This window comes from Dreissena polymorpha, chromosome 1 (genome assembly GCF_020536995.1).
Source record: "Dreissena polymorpha isolate Duluth1 chromosome 1, UMN_Dpol_1.0, whole genome shotgun sequence".
Taxonomy (NCBI): domain Eukaryota; kingdom Metazoa; phylum Mollusca; class Bivalvia; order Myida; family Dreissenidae; genus Dreissena; species Dreissena polymorpha.
Genome location: NC_068355.1, coordinates 206,206,146 through 206,232,167, shown reverse-complemented (window position 1 = coordinate 206,232,167; position 26,022 = coordinate 206,206,146). Strand labels below are relative to the sequence as shown.

Sequence of the window (26,022 nt, the reverse complement as noted above, 5' to 3'; positions counted from 1 at the left end):
ATGGACCAATGAAACAACTATATATTTTCTCTATTTTGTTTGATATTTGTTCTCGATTAAGTATTTAAATTGCGAATAAAAACATGTAAAATTAACTTTTTACGTGATCACAAAACTTAAGAATGCGAACAATTTCGAACCTGAAAATTGTAAACGCTGCACTGCTATGATATAAATAGATAAAACAACATTTCTTTACGTAATTGTCCGTCCCGCTAACGCAGTGGTAAGGACGTTCGCTTTTCCACCTTTACGACACCGGTTCGATTCCCGCTCCCGGCGCAATGTTATATTTTGTCTGTTTTGTGGTCACCATTCCGGACAGGTGTTTTTTTCCGGATAATCTCATCCCTCCCCGCAGCATTTGACCATATAAAAAATTAAAAAGTATTTCAGTACAAAACAAATAGCTGGAAAGTGTAGCTATCATTCAAAATTCGTCCCAACTGTCGTCAATCTAATTTTATTAGGTAGGAGTGCTGGACACACTCCGGGTCCCAACATTATGCAGCCTCAGCGCGGAGGTAACTCATTACCTTGGAAAAACACAAATACACACACTGGGTGCAGCCTAGGCGCGTATAGACTCAAACTAGGCAACAAACTGCGGGCACAATCATTTAAAATTTACATATTGAATACGATATTCTAACAGAAATTACACAACCACCTAAGTGTACATACCATGTTTGATATTTCGTTCGATTGTTAGATTTCAGCATATACATCTATAAGGTAATTTTGCTATTAGTTAACTTATCCATATGTTCGTGGGCGAACTCGGATAGTCAAGTGCTCATACGATTGAGCTCACATGGTCCGGCTATGTGCTCATACCTACTTTCGAGAATCATCATGAAGGTATTGCCATACTTAATGAACAAGAATGTGACCCGCCTCCCAGTTTCGCTCAATGGGTCAAGTTACCCACGGGTACTACTTCCCCGTACCCCTAAACTTTTTTTCGTACCAAAAATGTTTCGTAAGCAATTTTTTTTCGTACTAAATTTTTTTTCGTACCCAACATGTTCGTACCCAATTTTTTTATCGTACCCAAATGTTCGAATCAACATACACAATTGTGGTGATATAGATAAACTTAAATTGATGTTTTATATCCATCCTGTTCAAAAGCATCGTCACACCAGTACTGCCAGTACTTTGATTTTAAATATTGAACCATATTACACTTTAAATATTATCACAACAAACAATGTTTACACTATGTCTCAAATCAGAAGAGAACATTAAAAATAACATTTACAAACTCATGTTCCAGATAGGTGGATGTACAATAAAAAAAGGTTACACTTCTCTCTTATTAAAATAGAATAACATTATGATTGAACAGCTACATTGAATATTAGTCTCAAACATGTATATAAAGCAAGTAATTAATCATTTCCTTATAAAAACTACCTTGTGGAAATGAGTTTACGCACTCCTTCAAGGCAAACTTGTTTGCCGACAAAGGAGTGTCTACCCGCGCCTCCTTTCTCATGTCGTACACAATATACGCACAAAATCCAAGGGCGTTTTCCACAACCCAGTGGAAAGTCTGTCCCCTATACTTTGCAAATTGGATTGTGTATTGCCCTAGGATATGCTGGCGACTAGTGACATTGCCGCCCAATCTTCGCACGACAGCTACCGCCTGATCCTCAACCACATCTGGTGACTGAAACAGTGCCGGAAGGCTGCCTGTGCTTACCATAGGGACCTCTCGGCGAATCATCCGCAGATCCCCAGAGGGTAATCGCGCGAATTTCGGACGCAGATTCATGACTGTACATGTAACAACATTACATATGAAAACACAAAAAGAATTAGAAAATATTATTAATTTTGATAAGTAAACATTGTCATCTGTGCAATTTAACGTTTAAACGAAAGGGGGGTAAATGATTAAAACGGAAAACGTTTAAAATCCATATAAACATCTAAACAGCAGTATTCTACACGAAGGGTACTCACGAAACCACAACAATAATACTCGATGAATGGGCTGTCCGAAATCCGAAAAATATGTACACTACAATTACAAGACGATACTACAAATGTGCACGTTAACATTGAAAACGATTACTGACATTATTGACTGTGATATTATTCTTACCTATTTAAATGAACAATCGTCGTTATAACATTTATATAAGTGCTTAATATAATACGCAAATAATACACAGGTTTTCTCGCTAAGAATTTCAAAATGGCGATTTATGGTAGGTTGTTGGAAAGAATGCTGCGATTTGATTGGTCAATTTATGGAAGATTTACGGGAGACTGCTACAGTCTGATTCGTCAGCGAAAGATGGAAGATTCGTTTCCACGGAGCGCAACTGTGAAAAAGGGCTTTAATGCATGTGCGTAAAGTCCGCACAGGCTAATCAGGGACGACAGTTTCCGCTTTTATGTTATGTTCCGTTTCAGGAAAGTATCTTCTTAGCAAAAATCATGTTTAGGCGGAAAGAGTCTTCCCTGATAAAAACTTCACAGGCTAATCTGCGGCGGCACTTTACACACATGTATTGTTTCACAGAGCGCGGCTCATTTATATTTATCGGCATGAGATTTCGTGTTAAAAAAAAAGACTTTTCGGGGACACGCTTTTTTCGTTGATTTCTGGTTAAGGAATATTTTTGGGAATCTGCATCGGTCATTTTCCGATGTGTTAGTGTCAAATTAAAAGTGTTTGTGTTTAATAAGTGGATCGGTCAACGAACGAAATCATTGATTCCGATGTTTACCGATGTGTTCCGATGTATTCTGATGTGTTCCGATGTGTTTGTGTTTAATAAGTGGATCAGTCAAGGAACGAAATAAACGAAAAGTAATGTAACAAAAATAATAATGATTTTACAGTACGTGAATCTAGTCAGGATATTGAGGAAAGTATGCGTATTTTTATTATATCTATTAAGAATTAACGAATAGTTTTATTGTATCGAAACCAATATTTGGGACCCTATGAATTCATCCTTCGAATTATGATCTCGTCTATCAAGTCAAATAATGAAAATTGATCACAAAGAGACACGTGGATTTGATTCACGAAAGAAAAAAAATAAAGATAGGAAAGTCACGTGACCTTGATCTATAGAATAATTGACGTCATAATTAAGTCCTTCGTCACCGTCTCGTGCAAACACGTTAGCAGGTCGGACATCCAGCGGGCCCTACAATATTTAGCAGAAAATAAACTTCCCCAACGTTAAACACTGTTCTAACATGACAATCTCGCGGAATGTTAATATAAATAAATAACTAATTGCTGTTAACTGCCCAAATAAAAGTATAGGTATCGATCCCGAATGCAGCATGCATGTATTTAAATCAAGGAATTATAAATTAATTGTGTTGCTGTATAAATATTTGGTTAAACATATGTAATTACATGTAGAGAAGCATTTGCAAAATAAACCGATCGTTCCAAAATCACGGGCGCATAATTCATTTCCAGATAAATACTCTAACAAACATCACGCAAACATATTGTATACATTAACATAGCGGTTTACAACAGTATTGTTGACAACACGTTCTGGTACAAGTCACATTGTCTTAGGCACGTGAACATGCATAATCACATGTGAGTATTTGAATAATTAATATGATTTTGTATCAATTAATTTAACCGGGTACCTGAAAATGACGACCAATCTCTGCTGTGTAAACGGTGACGTCACACATTGCGATGACGTCATCCGACGGTTTCCGCAAGAAACGCGGGGGTAGATCGTCAACATCCATGATGGTGATATTTAACGTTGTTGATTCTTCTTGTCCAGAAATGTCCTTTAAAATACTAACAATCTTATAAATATCCTTTAACATATAGTAGTACGAATGAAAACTATTCATTTAGTTGTGTTCAAATACACAATCCAAAAAAAAGGCTTATATTACATCATCAAACTAACAGACATAGAGACTGAACGACTGGGACAGACAGAAAAACAGACAGTTAGACATACGGATTATGAAATAGACAGAAAAAGACGGACGGACAGACACACACAGACAGACAGGCAGACGGACGGACGGACGGACTCACGAATGATTCATTGTGTGTCTAATAATTTGTGGGACTATCAAAATCGTATTGTGGGTCTTTTCATTTTTGTTTCTAACGAAAGATACATTGTATGTTTTTCAGACTTCTGTGTCTATTCCACTGTGTCTTTTCATCCAAATAAATTGTGGGATCATATTATGTCAAATAAAGAGTTACAACACCACTGGAAAACTATGTATTTTACACAAACACCAACAAATGACACATATGTTATATATGTTCAATAAAAACATATTGTATCAAATAACTGTCACGAATGCATACTTTTATAAATGTAAACTACCGGTAATACAATCAAGTATTTGCAATCTATGCTAGTGCTCTAAAGAAACAATAAAACACTTATTCTTTGAATGTAGAAAAGTTCAACCATTGTAATCACTTTCCCCAAAACTTAAGGAAAGGAATATTGACATAAGTTTCCTTTATCATGTCAAAAATATTATAAATGAAAGGATCCGCATTATGCATCAAATTGCGCTTAACCACAACTAACTGGATTCACACATTAAAAATGGCAACATTTCATAATGTAATTTCTTCTCTTTCTCACTTTAGCCATACAAAACCACATAAAGCATCGCACACCAAGACCATGGTTACCCACCAATTCAACATACATTCAGGTACATTTACACAACATGACTTAAAACTACACATTTTTTTATTTTTCAGAGGTGTATGTAAAGACATATAGTGGATATTTTGCCTGCAAGATAAAATGGTCAAAAGTAATGTGCATCATTGGTCTATTCAAAACAATGTTGCAAACCAGTAAATGACAAAATGCAGGCATACTGGACAAACTTTAATAGCATAAGATTAAGAAAATGGTTGTGGGATGTCACTAATATGAACCTAACATCAATTATTGTGGGTCATCAAAGAAAGATATAATTAAAATGTTACCGAAAAAAATATGACCTTATTCTTAAACTAAAATATCCATCTCTGTAGGAAGAGTGTAAAGATTAGTAAATATAAGATTTAACTATGTTCACAAATGGATTTTACTGCAGCAGAACTAAATGGAATAAAATAAAACAATTAAAAACGAGGGCTGTCCGAGGACAGCGCTGGTCAACTTTTCTGAATACTTGTCACATATTTGCTCAGATCACATGTTAATTTTCAATATGTTCAAGTTATTACAGAGTATAATCTCAGATCACACCTACTTTTCAGTACATTGAAGTTTTGTAATTTAAGCTTTTGTAATGAAAAACTAACATTGACAAATACAAATAACATTTTCCCAAAGTTATTTGTGATTTATAAAAAAAAAATTTACCGCAGCAAATGCCGCGGTGGGTACAATAGCTCCCATTTTCTTTGAAAAGTTGAGCTAAACGACACCTAGGGAAAGTCAAACAAATATTGAAATTGAATGTCGTATTCTTCTACAGACTCAGTATTAATTCTATCTACAACATGTATAGACAGTTAATATGTATAAAAATAAATATCTCCATTAACCTATAAACACACGTGACATGAACTTCAGAACTAGATGCCTGTCGAGCCCAGTGTCAATAAAGCAAAGTTGGTATCCTGTTCGGACACAGACACAATTAATAATAAAAAAAACCTGACAAAAACCAACAAGAAATATATGTTTAAAAAAAGTGTCAATGCATAAGGGAGATACAGACCGGACAAGGTGTATAATGCTAATTGTTTACCTTTGAACTCTTATATCGACTTGAGCGACTATATCTGAGGCAATCAGAAGCCTGTTTATGAAAACGACGAGCCAATGAACACAATGCTTTCTAATCAACGCATGCGCGTACACCCGCGTGTTGGACATGTGGCTTTTTAGTGTAGTGGGACTGTCAAACTTGCAGAACCCATACAACGATTTATATTTGACGATATTTGAAGTGTGACCTTGACCTTTGAGCTAGAGACCTGGATCTTTCGTGTTGCACACCGGCTCATGGTGTTGAACAATTATGCAAAGTTATTTTTAAAAAAGTGTCAATGCATAAGGGAGATACAGACCGGACAAGGTGTATAATGCTAATTTTTTACCTTTGAACTCTTATATCGACTTGAGCGACTATATCTGAGGCAATCAGAAGCCTGTTTATGAAAACGACGAGCCAATGAACACCAGGCTTTCTAATCGACGCATGCTCGTACACCCGCGTGTTGGACATGTGGCTTTTTTGTGTAGTGGGACTTTCAAACTCGCAGAACCCATACAACGGATTTATATTTGACGATATTTGAAGTGTGACCTTGACCTTTGAGCTAGAGACCTGGATCTTTTGTGGCAAGTTATTTAAAAACAAATGTCAATGCATAAGGGCGATACAGCCTGGACAAGCAATCCTGACCGAAAACCTAAACCAACTAACATACAGACACGCAAGTGCCATTGTGGTAACTATATCGAGCTCACTGCCAGCGGCATGACAAAAATTATTCCAATCATACTGGTAAACATTCCCATCAGAAAAAACTAATTGTCAGTGTTTAAGTCAACTGCCTCGTCCTTTTTAAATATTACAAACAAGTAACAGTAAAACAAAAAACATGCTTAGGGTGTGTGCATATGTATTTTGTTATAACAATTTCAAACTAAAAATGTATAGACAACTCTTTCTTAAGACAAAATTTCATTAAGATTTGTCAAACTTAATATTATCTTTAAAAAAATGGATCAAACATGTGTCTTCAAGCATATTTACAATTATTTTTGTAAATTTTTGCACACATTCTAGCTTTTGTACCCACATGACCCAGATTTCATATTGGTCTTGCCAAAACATTTTCTTCAAGTTTGGACCATACATATGGCAGCTTAAGTTACATATTATTAGCGACTTTTGGAAAGGACACACAATCTTTTTTTTTAATATCAAAAACCACAGGAGAAAAAAGAATATATTTTGAAAAATGTTTCTTCCTAAGTAGTGACAGGTAGAGCTTGATTCTAAAATTCATTTGTGATCTATGTTCATAACATGTGTTTTATTCTATACCTTAAACTTTACTTATAATTATTTGTAAACTGAAATCAGGTATATAAGATAATAAATAAGGTACATTTCAAAAGCATCGATGAAGCAAGGAAAATATTGCATCTATGCTTTTGTATAAGCATTTTTAACGTTTGATAATATACCAGATTCTTTTCCACCTTTAAACTTATACATAGAAAAGTTTCGATTCAACAAATAAAATGCTCACGCAAAAATTACCACTTGCACACAAACATCACCCATATTTGCCAAGTCACTGTCGCGTGAACTTGTCAATGTCTCTCGAAGGTATTCTTATAATGTTCCATCCGAGTACCGGTAGTAAACAACACGTTTTTATTTTTTCTTATGATTCATTGCACTAATTTTCTTAATTATCTTGTCGCTTGACCTTTTCCAAATGTGCCCATTTTTCTTACGACTTTTCTGTTTGGCATCTTCAACCTGCGGTTTCCGCGGAAAAATTCCACTTTTTAGATATTCACTTAAGTCAGTTTTTATTTCCTCTGTTTCTACCTCTGTGAATTTCTGACGTTTTGCAACCTTTATGGGGGCTTCCTTTTTCTCTTTCCTTCAAATTCCTCTTCATCCTCATCTGATATAGTGTGGTCATCTTCGCCCATGCTTCTGAAAAAGTTAAAAATAATATTATTCAAATAGAAGCAAGCAACACTTATTCAAAACTTATTACAAAATATATAGCCCTTATTTCTGACAACACACACTGCAGTGGCGATAATTTAATCAATAGGATACCGCAGATCTGCTATTTTGGTCTTCTCAGATGACCTTGTTCAGCATAAATTTCCAAAACATGACCAAAAAGCTACCGATTTTCTAATAGACAAGATTCACATCAAATATCTAAGACCTAGTTCTTGCTCTATCAGAAAAGGAGTTTTCTCTACGCTCACAATGAGCATTTTGTAATCAGGTGAGCTGAAAAGTAGTAGTGAGATCTTAGAAAGCCATTCGAAAAAGTAAGAGCAAGGTCAAAGTTTCAACGAAGCTTTGAAGCCATATATTTGATCAAGTTGTTATCTTCAATATTACACAAGTTATTCATTATTGCAAAAGTTTAACCAAGGTTAAAGTTTTCAACAGAATGACAGACAGACAGGCGAAAAACAATATACCCCCGATAATTCGATCCGGGGCCGGGCATAATAATCCACTTTTAAATTTAAATGAGTTCCAAACCCACAAAGTACGAGATATAATCTTTACCTGGCTTAATGTTGCAGTGTATTTCCTAAGGTTCACCTCCTGACTGGCTGTGTGTGACGTATCTTGACGTTCTGATGAGCAAACCTCTTGACTGGCTGTAGGGGATGTATCTTGATGTGCTGATGGCCAAACATCTTGACTAGCTGTGGGTGATGTATCTTGACCTGCCGATGACCACACCTCTTGACCAACTGTGGGCGATGTATCTTGACCTGTTGATGAGCACACCTATTTACTGGCTGACGGTGATTTATCTTGACCTACATCCTGATTTGAAGGTATAAAATCATTAACAAAAAATAAAAAAATGCCAGAGTTTCGGTCAATGATAGGCAGACAAATGAATTATAAAATCAAAAACACAGAAAAGGTGAAAATAGTCACATACACAAACATTATGTGTATATGTAAAGCCAAAATTGTTAATATGTTTGTACACACATTTTTAATTGAAATCAAAGTAAAATGAATAGTTGAAAAACGTGTTACTTAACAGTAAATGTTATGGATTTTCAATTTATTTTAGTCAGTTTGTAATACTGAACATATTTAAAAGGCAAGTAACAGAAATATTAATGTATCAACAAAAGTTTATGTTTTCATACCTTTAAGAATCCCTTCTTCAGTGCAAACTCTACATCATTTAAGAAGGTCTCCAAGTTCTTTGGTTGTTTCTGTAAAGCCACTGAAATGAAATATTTTTTTTAATTTGATTATATGACTTTTGTGTCATTAATAGGTATGATTTATGTATATGAACTACATCACTAGTGTATCTTTTATCCCTATTGCTAATGTGCCTTTAATAACAATCTAGCAACTGTCATGTCAATAACTTGTGTGACTATAATGTCCGAAAGTTGTGTGACTTAACTGTCCATAACCTAAGTGACTGCCAAGTCCATAAATTGTGAGACTTTAATGTCAATTATCTAAGTAACTGTCATGTCCATAACTTGTGTGACTGTCATATCCGTAAGTTGTGTGACTTAATTGTCCATAACATAAGTGACTGTCATGTCCATAAATTGCGTGACTTAAATATTAATAATCTATTTAACTGGAATGTCTATAACTTGTGTGACTGTCATGTCCATAAGTTGTGTGACTTTTTTGTCCATAACATAAGTGACTGTCATGTCCATAAATTGCGTGACTTTACTTTTATTAAACTATGAAACTGTCATGTCCATAACTTGTGTGACTGTCATGTCCATAACATAAGTGATTGTCGTGTCCATTAATTGCATGACTTTAATTTTATTAAACTATGAAACTGTCATGTCCATAACGAGTGTGACTTTAACGTCCATAACATACGTGACTGTCATGTCCATAAATTGTGTGACTTTAATATTAATAATCTAATTAACTGGAATGCCTATAACTTGTGTGACTGTCATGTCTTTAAGTTGTGTTACTTATTTGTCCATAACATAAGTGACTGTCATGTCCATAAATTGCGTGACTTTAATTTTATTAAACTATGAAACTGTCATGTCCATAACTTGTGTGACTGTCATGTCCATAAGTTGTGTGACTTATTCGTCCATAACATACGTGACTGTCATGTCCATAAATTGCGTGACTTTAATTTTATTAATCTATGAAACTGTCATGTCCATAACGTGTGTGACTTTAACATCCATAACATAAGTGACTGTCATGTCCATAAATGGTGTGACCTTAATATTAATAAACTAAGTAACTGACATGTCCCTAACGTGTGTGACTGTAATGTCCGTAAATTGTTCGACTTAATTGTCCATAATCTAAGTGTCTGTCATGTCCATAAATTGTGTGACTTTAACTTTATTAAACTATGAAACTGGCATGTCCATAATGTGTTTTTAACGTACATCACCTAAGTGACTGTCATGTCCACAAATTGTGTGACTTTTATGTTAATAATCTAAGTAACTGTAATGACCGTAAGTTGCGTCACTGTAATGTCCGTAAGTTGTATGACTTAATTGTCCATAACCTAAGGGACTGTCATGTCCATAAATTGTGTGACTTCAATGTTAATAATCTAAGTAACTGTAATGACCGTAAGTTGTGTCACTGTAATGTCCGTAAGTTGTGTGACTTAATTGTCCATAACCTAAGGGACTGTCATGTCCATAAATTGTGTGACTTTAATATTAATAAACTTAGTAACTGACATGTCCCTAACTTGTGTGACTGTAATGCCCGTTAGTTGTGTGACTTAATTGTCCATAACCTAAGTGGCTGTCATGTCCATAAATTGTGTGACTTTAATGTTAATAATCTAAGTAACTGTAATGGCCGTAAGTTGTGATTCTGTAATGTCCGTAAGTTGTGTGACTTAATTGTCCATAACCTAAGTGACTGTCATGTCCATAAATTGTGTGACTGTAATATTAATAAACTTAGTAACTGACATGTCCCTAACTTGTGTGACTGTAATGTCCGTAAGTTGTATGACTTAATTGTCCATAACCTAAGGGACTGTCATGTCCATAAATTGTGTGACTTCAATGTTAATAATCTAAGTAACTGTAATGACCGTAAGTTGTGTCACTGTAATGTCCGTAAGTTGTGTGACTTAATTGTCCATAACCTAAGGGACTGTCATGTCCATAAATTGTGTGACTTTAATATTAATAAACTTAGTAACTGACATGTCCCTAACTTGTGTGACTGTAATGCCCGTTAGTTGTGTGACTTAATTGTCCATAACCTAAGTGGCTGTCATGCCCATAAATTGTGTGACTTTAATGTTAATAATCTAAGTAACTGTAATGACCGTAAGTTGCGTCACTGTAATGTCCGTAAGTTGTATGACTTAATTGTCCATAACCTAAGGGACTGTCATGTCCATAAATTGTGTGACTTCAATGTTAATAATCTTAGTAACTGTAATGACCGTAAGTTGTGTCACTGTAATGTCCGTAAGTTGTGTGACTTAATTGTCCATAACCTAAGGGACTGTCATGTCCATAAATTGTGTGACTTTAATATTAATAAACTTAGTAACTGACATGTCCCTAACTTGTGTGACTGTAATGCCCGTTAGTTGTGTGACTTAATTGTCCATAACCTAAGTGGCTGTCATGTCCATAAATTGTGTGACTTTAATGTTAATAATCTAAGTAACTGTAATGGCCGTAAGTTGTGATTCTGTAATGTCCGTAAGTTGTGTGACTTAATTGTCCATAACCTAAGTGACTGTCATGTCCATAAATTGTGTGACTGTAATATTAATAAACTTAGTAACTGACATGTCCCTAACTTGTGTGACTGTAATGTCCGTAAGTTGTGTGACTTAATTGTCCATAACCTAAGTGGCTGTCATGTCCATAAATTGTGGGACTTTAATTTTATTAAACTATGTAACTGGCATGTCCATAATTCGTGTGCTTTTAACGTATATAACCTAAGTGACTGTCATGTCCATAAAGTGTGTGACTTTAATGTTAATAATCTAAGTAACTGTAATGACCGTAAGTTGTGTCACTGTAATGTCCGTAAGTTGTGTGACTTAATTGTCTATAACCTAAGGGACTGTCATGCCCATAAATTGTGTGACTTTAATATTAATAATCTAAGTAACTGTAATGACCGTAAGTTGTGTCACTGTAATGTCCGTAAGTTGTGTGACTTTATTGTCCATAACCTAAGGGACTGTCATGTCCATAAATTGTGTGACATTAATGTTAATAATTTAAGTAACTGTAATGACCGTAAGTTGTGTCACTGTAATGTCCGTAAGTTGTGTGACTTAATTGTCCATAACCTAAGTGACTGTCATGTCCATAAATTGTGTGACTTTAATGTTAATAATCTAAGTAACTGTAATTACCGTAAGTTGTGTCACTGTAATGTCCGTAAGTTGTTTGACTTAATTGTCCATAACCTAAGTGACTGTCATGTCCATAAATTGTGTGACTTTAATTTTATTAAACTAAGTTACTGTTGTGTCTATAACTTGTGTGACTTTAACGTCCATAACCTAAGTGACTGTCATGTCCATAAATTTTGTGACTTTAATGTTAACTGAAATGTCCGTAAGTTGTGTGACGGTCATGTCTATAAATTGTGTGACTTTAATTTTATTAAACTGTCATGTCCATAACGTGTGTGACTTTAACGTCCATACCCTAAGTGAATATTATGTCCATTAATTGTGTGACTTAAATTTTATTAAACTAGGTAACTTTCATGTCCATAACGCAGGTGTGTGACTTTAACGTCCATAACCTAAGTTACTGTCATGTCCATAAATTGTGTGACTTTAATCTTAATTATCTAAGTAACTGTCATGTCCATAACGTGTGTGACTGTACTGATCATCAAGTGAGTTATTGTTGAAATCAAGTATAAGTGTAAAATAAGATCAGACGCCATTTTATATTTTAGAAACTTAACACGGACAATCCTAAGCCAACTCCTATATACCTCCCTTCAATCTGTGAATAATGAATAATGCTGAACGTAATTAGGTGCACTCCAAACCCGGGGGGTTAACTTCCTATATACGGTATATAGGGGTGTGCCGATTAATTGGGGTGTGTTTTTCGACTAAAATTATAGATATGGGTATGGTTTTGAGCATCTAAGTATAGATATGGGTATTGAAATCAGAAATTTGCTTGTATATAAATGCATATAGATTTGAAAGTATCAGTATCAAAATGGGAATGATAAATGTCATTCTTGTACATAAATGGGTATCAATCAGTAGCGAGAAAGATGCAGAAACTTGAATGTTTTTATCTGTTGCTTGATCGAACAAGATGATACTGTGCCGTCATATATTAACATACGTCATAATTAAGTGACCAAATCGTTACATAATCTAAAAGTGCCGGGAAAAGTGCAGTTACTGCAAATGATTTATGTAAATTGTGTCGGAATTTGACGACTGTCAAAATAACCGACTTTATGCTACATGTGTACACGGAATTATACTCTGCCATGGTGACATCATGAATAATAAAATATTTTTTGTAGAAAATTTTGATTATGTGTGGAATCATGAAATCGTTATCACAGGCTTTGAAAGCAAATTAAGAAAACATTTAATTTCCGGTCATACTTAAGAACGCTTTTTATTATATATCAAAACAACATAAATCTTTGCATAATTCAATAAGTATACTGTATTGATATGATAGAGATTAAAATTCTAGTATGAAATGTGACCTCTTTTTCAAATTCTAGTACTGAAATGGGTCCAGTTTATCAAAATTCTTGTATTGAAATGGGTCCACTTTCTCAACGGTGTCGTATACAAATGGGTCTGCTTATTCAAAAATATTGTATCAAAATGGGTCTACTTTATCAGAGTTGGGTCACATTTCGGAAGTCTCAGCGGGACACTCCTGCCCTAAAATTTGGGAAGATACCCCCCCCCCCCCCCCCCCCCTGGAATCCAGATAACTGCAGAAGGTTGGTGGCTCTACCCAAACGCACAAAACAAACAAACCAAATACATAACGAATAAACATTCCCACAATAAAAGTATTTCAGGGCGTTTTTCAAGAGAATGTAAAACTACCCATACTACTGGAATTTAAACAAGAGCACCGCATAACGGGTGCCAACGCTCGGCTGCGGTTGCAGTTTTGAATAAAAGATTGTCAGAATTGTTTTTTAGAGGTCACAGTGACCTTGACCTCTGACCAAGTGACCCCAAAAAAGGGTGTTGCGTTCAAAACTCCTCAAGGTGCACCTACATATAGAGTTTCAAAGTTGTAGGTGGAAGCACTTTGACTTTAGAGACAAATGTCAAGGTTTTAGCACGACGCGGACGGCAGACGGCGGACGAAGAGCTGGCTATGACAATACCTCGGTATTTCTCAAACAAGAGGGCCATCATGGCCCTGTATCGCTCCACTGTTTTTCCTTTGCGAAAAAAACGTGCAATGTGCATGGGTTGAAATGTACTCAAGCATGTGACTTTCTCTTTCTATCCCTCGTCCCACTGGGCGCTTAAAGTTGGAAGGGTGAGCATTTTTATATATGGAAAAAGTTACTACCATGTTAACTAAACAGACTAAAAAGCCCAGGAATTGTTTCACAGGTCCTTTGCTAATAACGTAGGCATATTTATCTCTCCAAAAGATATTGTCGTTCTTTCTATTTCACATATTTTTAGATGCTGAAGATCAAATCTACGCATTTGATTTAAAACAGATTCACAAGACCCATAGGAATCAAAATGCCTTAACCCTTTACCAAACGACACATTTTGGACTTTTCCAATTTGAAAGAGGTTGCAGACGTCAATTAAATTAAAATGGAAAAAAAAAAAAAAAAAAAAAAGGGTAGAAATAATTGTGATAAAAGGACAAATTGCTCATCAACCCACACATCACTAAGACCAACAGGCCTGAGAATATTATGATAATCTAAAGAATATTTCTTTATATTTATAAATGTTTTTAATTAAGTAATACATTTGACTTCTAAGATCAATTCATAACTTATATTAAGAAAATTATAAAATGGTCAGAAATATATACGGATTGTTGAGCAATTGACAATCATATCCACAATTCATGAGTCAAGATTCACAAATGGAACAATAAATCATTAGTTATTAAAAAGCAGCATATACGATAGTTAAGAACATTGCACTTCATTAATTTCAACACCTTCTCTTGGATACAAAGTTTGAGTTTATCGTGCAGTATCATATATTGACTTTTCTTGAAATAATTATGTTCATGGAAGATGTGTTTTAAAAATCAATAATATATTATTAAACTGGTTTAAACACTACAAAAAAAGACATGAAATTAACATGTCATACAAAATATTTTCATCCGGATATATGGTCACTTTCAACATATTTAAATAAAACCCGACTTTTTTCAGTTTATAAGAAAAACATTCATTGCACATGTTCTTACTTCAATGCCTTTCTAAGCAGTCACCATCTTACCTAAAATGGCACTAAATGACAGGGTTTCATTTCATGTTTACAAGATGTTGATGTTGTTGTTGGTCACAGCCACACGGCTGCAGTAATCTCCACTGGTAAACGTCATATGTTCAGTTTTGTGACCCCCGGGGCCGGGTCACATTTGAGCCCAGGGGAATAATTTAAACAAATTTGGTAGAGGACTATTAGACATCACTACATACCAAATTTAGTAGCCCTAGGCTCTATAATTAAGAACAAGAAGATTTTTAAAGTTTGCACAAAATAGGCCTTATTTAAGCATATGTTCATTTTTTGATCCCTGGGGCAGGGTCAAATTTGTTCCCAGGGGCATAATTTGAACAAACTAAGTAGAGAACAATTAGATGTCACTACCTACCGAATTTGGTAGAAATAGGCCCAATGGTTATGGACAAGCAGATTTGTATAGTTTGCACAAAATGGGCCCAATATAAGCATATGTTCAATTTTGTGACCCCTGGGGAACGGTCACATTTGATCCCAGGGGCTTAATGGTAGAGGACTATTAGATGTCACTACATTCCAAATTTGGTAGCCCTAGGCCGAATGGTTATGGACAAGAAGATTTTTAAAGTTTGCACAAAAAAGGCCTTATATAAGCAAATTTTCAATTTTTTAACCCCCCCGGGGCAGAGTCAAATTTGACCCCAGGGGCATTACTTGAACAAACTTGGTAGAGGACTATAAGATGTCACTACATGGCAAATTTGGTAGCCCTAGGCCCAATGGTTATGGACAAGAAGATTTATAAAGTTTGCACAAAATAGGCCTTATATAAGCAAATTTTCAATTGTTTAACCTCCCGGGGCAGGGTCAAATTTGACCCCAGGGGCATAATTTGAACAAACCTGGTAGAGGACAATAAGATGTCACTTCATACCAAATTTGATAGCCCTACGCCATAAGGTTATGAACAGAACGATTTTTAAAGTTTGCACAAATAGGCCTTATATAAGCAAATTTTCAATATTTTGACCCCCCGGGGCAGGGTAAAATTTAACCCCAGGGGCATAATTTGAACAAACTTGGTAGAGGACTATAAGATGTCACTACACAGCAAATTCTGTAGCCCGAGGCCGAATGGTTACGGACAAGATGATTGTTAAAGTTTGCACAAAAAAGGCCTTATATAAGCAAATTTGCAATTTTTTGACCCCCGGGGCAGGGTCAAATTTGACCGCAGGGGCATAATTTGAACAAACTTTGTAGAAGACTATAAGATGTCACTACATAGCAAATTTGGTAGCCCTAGGCCCAATGGTTATGGACAGGAAGATTTTTAAAGTTTGCACAAAATAGGCCTTATATCAGCAAATTTTCAATTTTTTAACCCTCCGGGGAAGGGTCAAATTTGATCCCAGGGGCATAATTTGAACAAACTTGGTAGAGGACTATCAGAAGTCACTACATAGCAAATTTGGTAGCCCTAGGCCCAATGGTTATGGACAAGAAGATTTATAAAGTTTGCACAAAATAGGCCTTATATAAGCAAATTTTCAATTTCTTAACCTCCCGGGGCAGGGTCAAATTTGACCCCAGAAGCATAATTTGAACAAACTTGGTAGAGGACAATAAAATGTCACTTCATACCAAATTTAATAGCCCTACGCCATACGGTTATGAACAGAAAGATTTTTAAAGTTTGCACAAATAGGCCTTATATAAGCAAATTTTCAATATTTTGACCCCCCGGGGCAGGGTAAAATTTAACCACAGGGGCATAATTTGTACAAACTTGGTAGAGGACTATAAGATGTCACTACATAGCAAATTTGGTAGCCCTAGGCCGAATGGTTACGGACAAGAAGATTGTTAAAGTTTGCACAAAAAAGGCCTTATATAAGCAAATTTTCAATTTTTTGACCCCCGGGGCAGGGTCAAATTTGACCCCAGGGGCATAATTTGAACAAACTTTGTAGAAGACTATAAGATGTCACTACATAGCAAATTTGGTAGCCCTAGGCCCAATGGTTATGGACAGGAAGATTTTTAAAGTTTGCACAAAATAGGCCTTATATCAGCAAATTTTCAATTTTTTAACCCCCCGGGAAAGGTCAAATTTGATCCCAGGGGCATAATTTGAACATACTTGGTAGAGGACTATCAGATGTCACTACATAGCAAATTTGGTAGCCCTAGACCCAATGGTTATGGACAAGAAGAGTTTTAAAATTTGCACAAAATAGGCCTTATATAAGCAAATTTTCAATTTTTTAATCCCCCGGGGAAGGGTCAAATTTGACCCCAGGGGCATAATTTGAACAAACTTGGTAGAGGACTATCAGATGTCACTACATAGCAAATTTAGTAGCCCTAGGCCTAATGGTTATAGACAAGAAGAGTGTTAAAGTTTGCACAAAATAGGCCTTATATAAGCAAATTTTCAATTTTTTAACCTCCCGGGGCAGGGTCAAATTTGACCCCAGGGGCGGTATTCTTAACATTTCTTAGATATTTTACATAGAATTTTCTAATTCTTAATTTTTTTCACTAAGAAAGTTTTTTATCTAAGATTTTTATCTTAGAATTTTTCTAAGACCATTCTTAGAGAAAAAACGTTCTTAGAAAATAAAACTATTTTCGTTCGTAAAAAAATTGTATTATCGACAGATTAAGCGCTTTTTGCAGTTGTGCGCATGCGCGTTAATACTGCGAAGCAAAACAATATGGCAACTTCGATGAACAAAGTGTGTCATTCAAATACGCGAGTGTAATGTGTTTTAAGGCTTCAAACACATTATTTTAATTGTATATAGGACGTAATTCCATCTACTTTGCGTTAAAGCCGATAATAATGAAATCGCTCAAACGTTCAGAGTAGAGTAACAGTTATAATGTGCAACGAATTATATTCGCGCGAATGTTGAACGATTGTTAGAATATTACGTGTCTAAACAATCTTCAATCGTAAGCAATAAAATGTGTCAAGTCTGAACAGAAAACGGATGGTTGCATAATGGTATGTTTGGAATAATGTGATTCTATATTTATTTCATAATTATGTCATTTTGTAACCATTCACCTTCGTCAAGAATTGGAATTCCTGTTTCTAAAAATAGAAAATTTCCCACGGAATGTAAACAGGCGTCGTGTTTGACAAATACAATGGCGTCAAATAAGAAGGAGAGGGAACACAAATTTTCGCTAGACGACTGCATCATCTTATGCAATTTAATGGCGAAAGACTGTGGTATTGCGTTTTTGCATGGATTGAGTAACCATGATCTGATACGACATAGATTCACTGAAGGTAACCAAATTATAGTGAATGTTGTTTTGTGTCTAGCAGATTTTGGCAATTTCAATTTCACCATTGAACATACAGTTGTATCTGTACATTTTTGACAATAAACTGTATAAAAATATTTCATCCTAGGTAAAAGAATCTGCAATAATCAAACTCCCAGCTACTGAGCCTGAGCTGTATGTCTACTCATAAAAGCTATTACGCATTCAAAAGAACAAAGCTAGAAAAACTTAAAAACCATGACTTTGTTGGAGTAATGGAAAGTATAGTTTGATGCGAAAATATGCTTGTTCCCATTCTCTCACTGAGTCTCTGTATGGACACAACTGGTTAAAATGCATGATAATCTCACCATAAATTTATTTTTGAATTATCATTATAATAATAAAACAACTATTGAAATCTTGACACCAATTTATTTGCACTAGTTGCTACATATACCGGTTAAGCCAATATAAAGCAATCAAAGCTATGTACATAGTAAGTGATTGTTTAATGAATACAAGTTATGTATTTAATAACTGGAATAACAAGTCAAACAAACACGCAGATGTGGGCGATGGTTTAAACTAAGTTCAATCAAAAAGCAACTAAAAACAGGACGGCAGAAAAGCTGGAAAAAAAGTGGCTAAACATGGTTGCCAAGCACCGTCTCATTTATACAGATTACATAAGAGACCGTGCATTGACAGGTACCATACCATACCATATTCTTTATTGCATAATACAGTGTTTATGGCAAACAGCCTCGGGTAGTCATCAATTAATTGCAAAATGAGAATAGAAATAAACAAATATATAAGGAATAGAATATTATAAATGTTAATGCTTTAATACCTCTAAAATAAGTACTCATTTTTTTGTTCATATGCCTTATATATCACTTTGAAAATAAAGTCCTCTTCATGTAAAGTATCAAAAAAATTGAGACTATCATGTCATTTTTAACAATGTTGCTTTTGTTTAATTTTGTTGTAAAGTAAAAACCTATTGGTAATGGTGTAACAATACACCTTCAAAAATTTAGTTGTTTGAATAGTCATTACACTGAGGTAACAAGTTTAAAATAAATCAAAAATAAAACTCATTTTTGTTTGAACAAGATGTGTTTGTGAAACACAATGTCCCCCTATATGATGTTTGACCTTGTAGGATGACCTTGACATTGTGAAGGATGACCTTGACCTTTCACCACTCAAAATGTGCAGCTCCATGAGATACACATGCATGCCAAATATCAAGTTGCTATCTTCAATATTGCAAAAGTATTCATAAAATAAGCGATTTGGGCCACATATATTTGATATCTGACCTTGAAGGATGACCTTGACCTTGACCTTTCACAACTCAAAATGTGCAGCTCTATGACATGCACTTGCATGCCAAATATCAAGTTGCTATCTTCAATATTGCAAAAGTATTTATAAAATAAGCGATAAGGGCCACATTTATTTGACTTCTGACCTTGCAGGATGACCTTGACCTTTCACCACTCAAAATGTGCAGCTTCATGAGATACACATGCATGCCAAATATGAAGTTACTATCTTCAATATAGCAAAAGTTATTGCAAAATGTTAAAGTTGGCGCAAACAGACAGACATACCAACAGACAGGGCAAAAACAATTATGTCCCCCACTACTATAGTGGGGGACATAAAAAGAATTCATAAGTGTGGTTACATAATTTTAACCACACATCCATTAGGTCTTATAAATAATAAAAATATTTATTTTAGAAGGAGGTTGTTTAAACAAAAATCTACACCAGTCTTACCAGTACCCGTCCCCACTCTACCCCTATCAATCAAACAAAAGAATAACTCATTGTAAAAAAAATAGTAAATACCATTGTTACTTTGTACAAAATATTTTTTTACAACAAAGGCTATCAAAAAGATTAACACTTCTCCACTTATTGAATGATAATAAATTAACTCTTTAACCCAAAGTACATTTATTTGCTCAGTCTTGTACATATGTCAAAGTATGACAAATGAATTGTCTTTGTCAGGTGTCACTGCAGCTGTCACGACAATGACCAACTCGAGGTGATGTCATTAGCAGAGCTGCTGAAGAGAAAGAAGATAATGCTTGAAATTTGATTGTTGAAAAAAAGTTGCAGTCACCATACATGTTTAATTTTCATTTTGATCATAAGCTTTTTTTTTAGTTAATATCAAAATCCTTAGTCTATAGAAAAAATTCAAAACTTTTCAAAATAGCATTTGTTGTAATGAAAATTTAATTTATTTTTTACAATGAAAGCACTTTTGTTCACATGAAATATCTGCATTTTGTTTGAAAACATTTCCTAACACATACAATTATATGTGTCTTGTTCTGAGAAAACTGGGCATAATGCATAAGCAAAAGTGTCGTCCCAGATTAGCCAGTGTAGTCCGCACAGGCTAATCAGGGACAACACTTTCCGCCTTAACTTGATTTTCGGTAATGAGGGACTTCCTTGAAACTAAAAATAATGTTTTGTTTTTGGGAAATAAATTAATTACTTACTGGCAAGCCTTTTCAGGTTTCAAACGAATTTCGCCATGCAGCACTCCCCATCTTCTTTTCAGTTGGCCTATTCCCCTTTCGACTTTTGATCTTGTTATTATGTCAGCTCTGTGATATCAAATATACATTTAATAAAATTCAGCAAAATTATTTGAGACGCTTTCTGAGAAAACTGGGCTTAATGCATGTGGGTAAAGTGTCATCTCAGATTAGCCTGTGCAGTCCGCACAAGCTAATCAGGGACGACACTTTCCGCTTTTATGTTATTTTTCGTTTGAAGGAAGTCTACACGATTTTCTACACGAAAATCCAGTTAAGGCGGAAAGTGTCGTCCCTGAATAGCCTGTGCGGACTCCACAGGCTAATCTGGGATGACACTATACGCACATGCATTAAGCCCAGTTTTCTCAGAACGTGTCTCATTTTTCTGATAATACTTTTAAATTAGAATCATGGTTTGATATTATTGCACTATATAAATACTGTATTTATTATTAATTGTATTGAAACACCTCATTAACTTAAAGTCTTATATTTTGCCATGGGTTGAGTTGTAAACATACATGCAATAACACTCACCATTACCTGTTATTGTTTTATTTCACAATATATAGAGGATATTTGTTGGATTCGATGGAATATCGATTTTATTTCAGGAGTGATCATATAGGCACAAATATTTTGACCCCTTTGACCTTGACCTTGAAATTAGGGTCCGCGTTAAGGTTTCTAAATCTGCGTTTAGGTTTCAAAAAATGCAAATAGTTTCTATCAAAGCGTTTTGCGGGGGGCATATGTCATCCTCTGGAGACAGCTCTTGTTTACCAATGGAACTATGTACGTCAATGTAAAATGCATCATTTACATAAGATAAATCACTGGAATCATAGTTTTTAAATGAAATCCTGTATACAAATACATGGGTGCATAATGAAATTTGGATAACTATGTATGAATGTAGGCAGTTAGGCTTCTATATGTGTTAAGAATAAATGTATATTACTATTTTTTTTACCTGGGTATTGATAGAATGATATCCCATTCTATTGACATATGCATCCTGCACATCTGCACTTGAGTGCCATCCACAACGCCAACAACATTTGGAAAGTTGGCTATGCATTGGAAATCCGTCTTTACCCTGCTGACATCATGCATATTTAGAGGGAACAATTTAAATCTTGATGTAGTTTCCCTGCTAGCGAGCATCTCAGTGAACTGTGTCACAGCCCTTGACACTGATGGCTGTGACAAATTATGAATGTTACCATCATTTATCTGGAAATCACCGGAGCAAAATAGCGTAGGGTGATAAGGATTTTCTCTAAAGAAGAGACATTCTTTGGCCCAAGTGTTTTAGGTGATAAACGTTCACCATATTCTTGATTAAGGCGATCGATGCCATCCTTATCTAACCGATATCTTCTTACAACCTCAATGTTCGTGAGGTTCTCAAATGTGTCCAGCCTTTCGTTCATATCTACAAGTCAATAAATAAACAAGGTTTATATTCATTTATATTTTGTGTAAGAAAAATACACACATAAAAATGGCAATTCACCATCCGGTTACAAATAAAATATGAACATTTCAACAATGTAAACAACGTTAGGATGACAATAACTTAAAATAGAAACCAAAGAAATACTATCATGTTTTTCTTTCAAATCAGTATAAAAGTTAAAATGGTATTAAATTGACATTTGATTACACTTTCTCCAATTTAATAAATGTTACCAATTCTAAATCCATACAGTGTTATACAATTATGAGCATTAAACCACAAAGCAACATAAATGATGCGCTTTTCCATCGTTATGTACCTATTTACATAGAAAACGTTCATTTGAAGTTTTCCAAAATGTACCGTAACTGACACGTCCGCCATATTTGTTATGATGGAAAGTTACTGTATCTACGGAGGTTTCGTCACTCAACAGTGTCGTATTTTGTATAAGAGGGGAAGTGAATGTTTCGAAATACTATTAAATTGAATGATAATAATAAATAAATACTGTCAAAATATATTAAATAAATTATGTACACACATTTGCGGGGGTAAACTTACGAAGATGGGTATTTATGTTTCGTAATTAGTTGCCTTTCACTCATTTAAAATGTAAACATTATTTACCAATGTTAAAATTTAACTTACCTGTGATGGTTCGACGTGAAATTCGATATTTGTTTTTATGAATCAGCACAAAATGGCCGATACAAATTTTATCTAAGAAAATTCTATAAGTTTAAGACAGGTGTTGAGGTTTCTAACTTTTTTAGTAAAATTTGGCAACTCTTAGAAAATTCTAAGAGATTAGAACGTTTCTTAGACAAAAACTATGAAAATATTACAGTAATAGTAAAATACTTAGAAAAAACGTGAATTCTTAGCGAATATTTTGTCTAAGAAAGTTTCAGAATACCGCCCCTGGGGCATAATTTGAACAAACTTGGTAGAAGACTATAAGATGTCACTACATACCAAATTTGGTAGCCCTACGCCATACGGTTATGGACAAGAAGATTTTTAAAGTTTGCACAAAATAAGCCTTATATAAGCAAATTTTCAATTTTTTGACCCCCCGGGGCAGGGTCAAATTTGATCCCAGGGGCATAATTTGAACAAACTTGGTAGAGGACTATAAGATGTCACTACATAGCAAATTTGGTAGCCCTAGGCCGAATGGTTACGGACATGAAGATTTTTAAAGTTTGCACAAAATAGGCCTTATATAAGCACATTTTCAATTTTTTGACCCCAGGGACATAATTGGAACAAACTTGGTAGAGGACTATAAGATGTCACTTCATACCAAATTTGGTAGCCCTAGGCCCAATGGTTATGGACAAGAAAATTATAAAGTTTGCACAAAATAGGCCTTATATAAGCAAATTTTCAATTTTTTGACCCCAGGGACATAATTGGAACAAACTTGGTAGAGGACTATAAGATGTCACTTCATACCAAATTTGGTAGCCCTAGGCCCAATGGTTATGGACAAGAAAATTATAAAGTTTGCACAAAATAGGCCTTATATAAGCAAATTTTCAAATTTTTTTACCCCCCGGGGCAGGGTCAAATTTGACCCCAGGGGCATAATTTCAACAAATTTGAAAGAGGTTTACCACAGGAACATTCCTGAGAAATTTCATCAGAATTGGACCAGTAGTTTAGACGAAGAAGATGTTTAAAGAAAAAGTTAACGCACGCACGCACGGACGCACACACGACAGACACAGGACCATGACATAAGCCCCGCTGGCCTTTGGCCAGTGGAGCTAAAAACAGTCGAGCTAAAAATCAGCTCAATATCAGTAGTTTGAAAGACCAGCATTGAATATTCCAATAAAAGTTAAACATTTTATAAACACAATAACTATAATATTTTCTCTTCTAGTATTTTCATTGGCCGACCATCAAGGCTGTAAAATTGGCTGAAAAAAGCCCTGCATTTACCTCAGAATTATTTACAAACAAAATGTACATGCAAGTACCTTTTGTGTTTGTGTTGAATATAAAATTTATATTTACATGTATATTTATTTAAGTAAAAACTTTCAACTGCAAATTATATAGTAGCAATGCACCAGGTACTCACATAAAAACAAAATGAACACTGTCATAGAAAACTAAACAGTTCTGTTCCTCTTGTTTTATAAACTCATAATTTTTTAATAGTTAATCTGGTGACAAACTTTACCCAGATTTAAACTGAACCTAGATATCATTACACGGCCCTAATTACATTTCAAGGGACTGGGGCCGGGCCCTAATGTAGGGGAATTTAACATTGTTTTGAAGAAAAAGGGGAAATTGATTTAGCTTTATGTTCAATTAATGTTGTTCAAATAATAGATATCCAACTTCAAATTTTTAGCAAACTTTATTATCGTCAATGCATCTTTAAAAGAAAATAAGAAAATCCTATATGTTTCACTGAAAACAGTGTAATGATAAACGTTTTTGCTAGAGCAATACACATTTATTTGCTCGTAAGACGTAAAACTTAAACATGTAGTCAGCCAACACATGGTTTCCCTGGAAAAGCCGCATTTTAAGATACACTGGTAATGGTTACAATTGACAGGTAGCTAGTTTCTTCGGCACCTGGTTACTTCGGCATCGTAATTAAATGCCACTTTGACACACGGGTTTGACCAGTTCGGCATTTACAGTTTGTATTATCTAATTAAAATCTTATTATGGTGGCTGCCGCCCCACAACGCCGCTTTACTTTCTTTCCATTTAAGATATTTTGCTGCAGCAAAGTTGTTTACAAACAAAACGGCGGCGTCTTTTCACGTTGCTAACGACGAGCAGGTGCGCGTGAAAAAACAGCGAAATTATTAACAACTATTGAAAGCAATGTGCGTTTACTCTTTTAAAATTAGTTGTTCTTATGGCATATTTGATGTAAAAACAATTGGACAAAATTTAAATATTGCATTTTCCGATAACTGTGTGGCCAATTAAACAGATTTCAAAAAGTACCTTATTTATTCCTGTTTTCATGGCTTCAACTGGGTGCCATAAGTTATTCACAAACAGAAAAAACATCTAAACAGATTAAAGTTATAGAAAAAAAAACATACGAAACTTACCTCACATATGGTTCTATACAATATAAATCCGTTATCCGTAATGTTGGTTTCTGCGACGTTTAAAACAGTCCCACTACACACAAAAGCCACATGTCCATCACGCGGGAGAACGCTGGTGCACGCGCATGCGTCGATTAGAAAGCCTGGTGTTCATTGGCTCGTTTTTTTATAAACAGGCTTCTGATTGCCTCAAATATAGACGCTCAAACTTTTACGGACACTTGCAAAAATAAAAGTTACGGTCTCGTCCATCGCATAGACAGTTTTACATGGACATCCTTTGGACACACTTTGGACAAAAACGTTGTGCGACTTCTCCAGATAGGTTTAAAGTTGCACAAGACACATTTTGACGAACTTTGGGCAAATGTATTGTGCGACTAGTCGCACAATGAAATTAAGACACACAATGTATATATGGGCATAAAAA

General features: G+C 35.0%; 1 long non-coding RNA gene across 1 annotated transcript; it reads right to left on the bottom strand.

Annotated features, from left to right (window-relative positions):
* Positions 1-18,869: 18,869 nt before the first annotated feature.
* On the bottom strand, positions 18,870-22,911 carry LOC127864739 (uncharacterized). The gene is made up of 5 exons (XR_008042257.1): positions 22,814-22,911; positions 22,006-22,470; positions 20,991-21,098; positions 19,957-20,545; positions 18,870-19,658 (listed from the first exon to the last, which is right to left on the bottom strand). It is a non-coding gene; the product is annotated as an uncharacterized LOC127864739 (long non-coding RNA).
* Between the last annotated feature and the right edge of the window lie 3,111 nt (positions 22,912-26,022).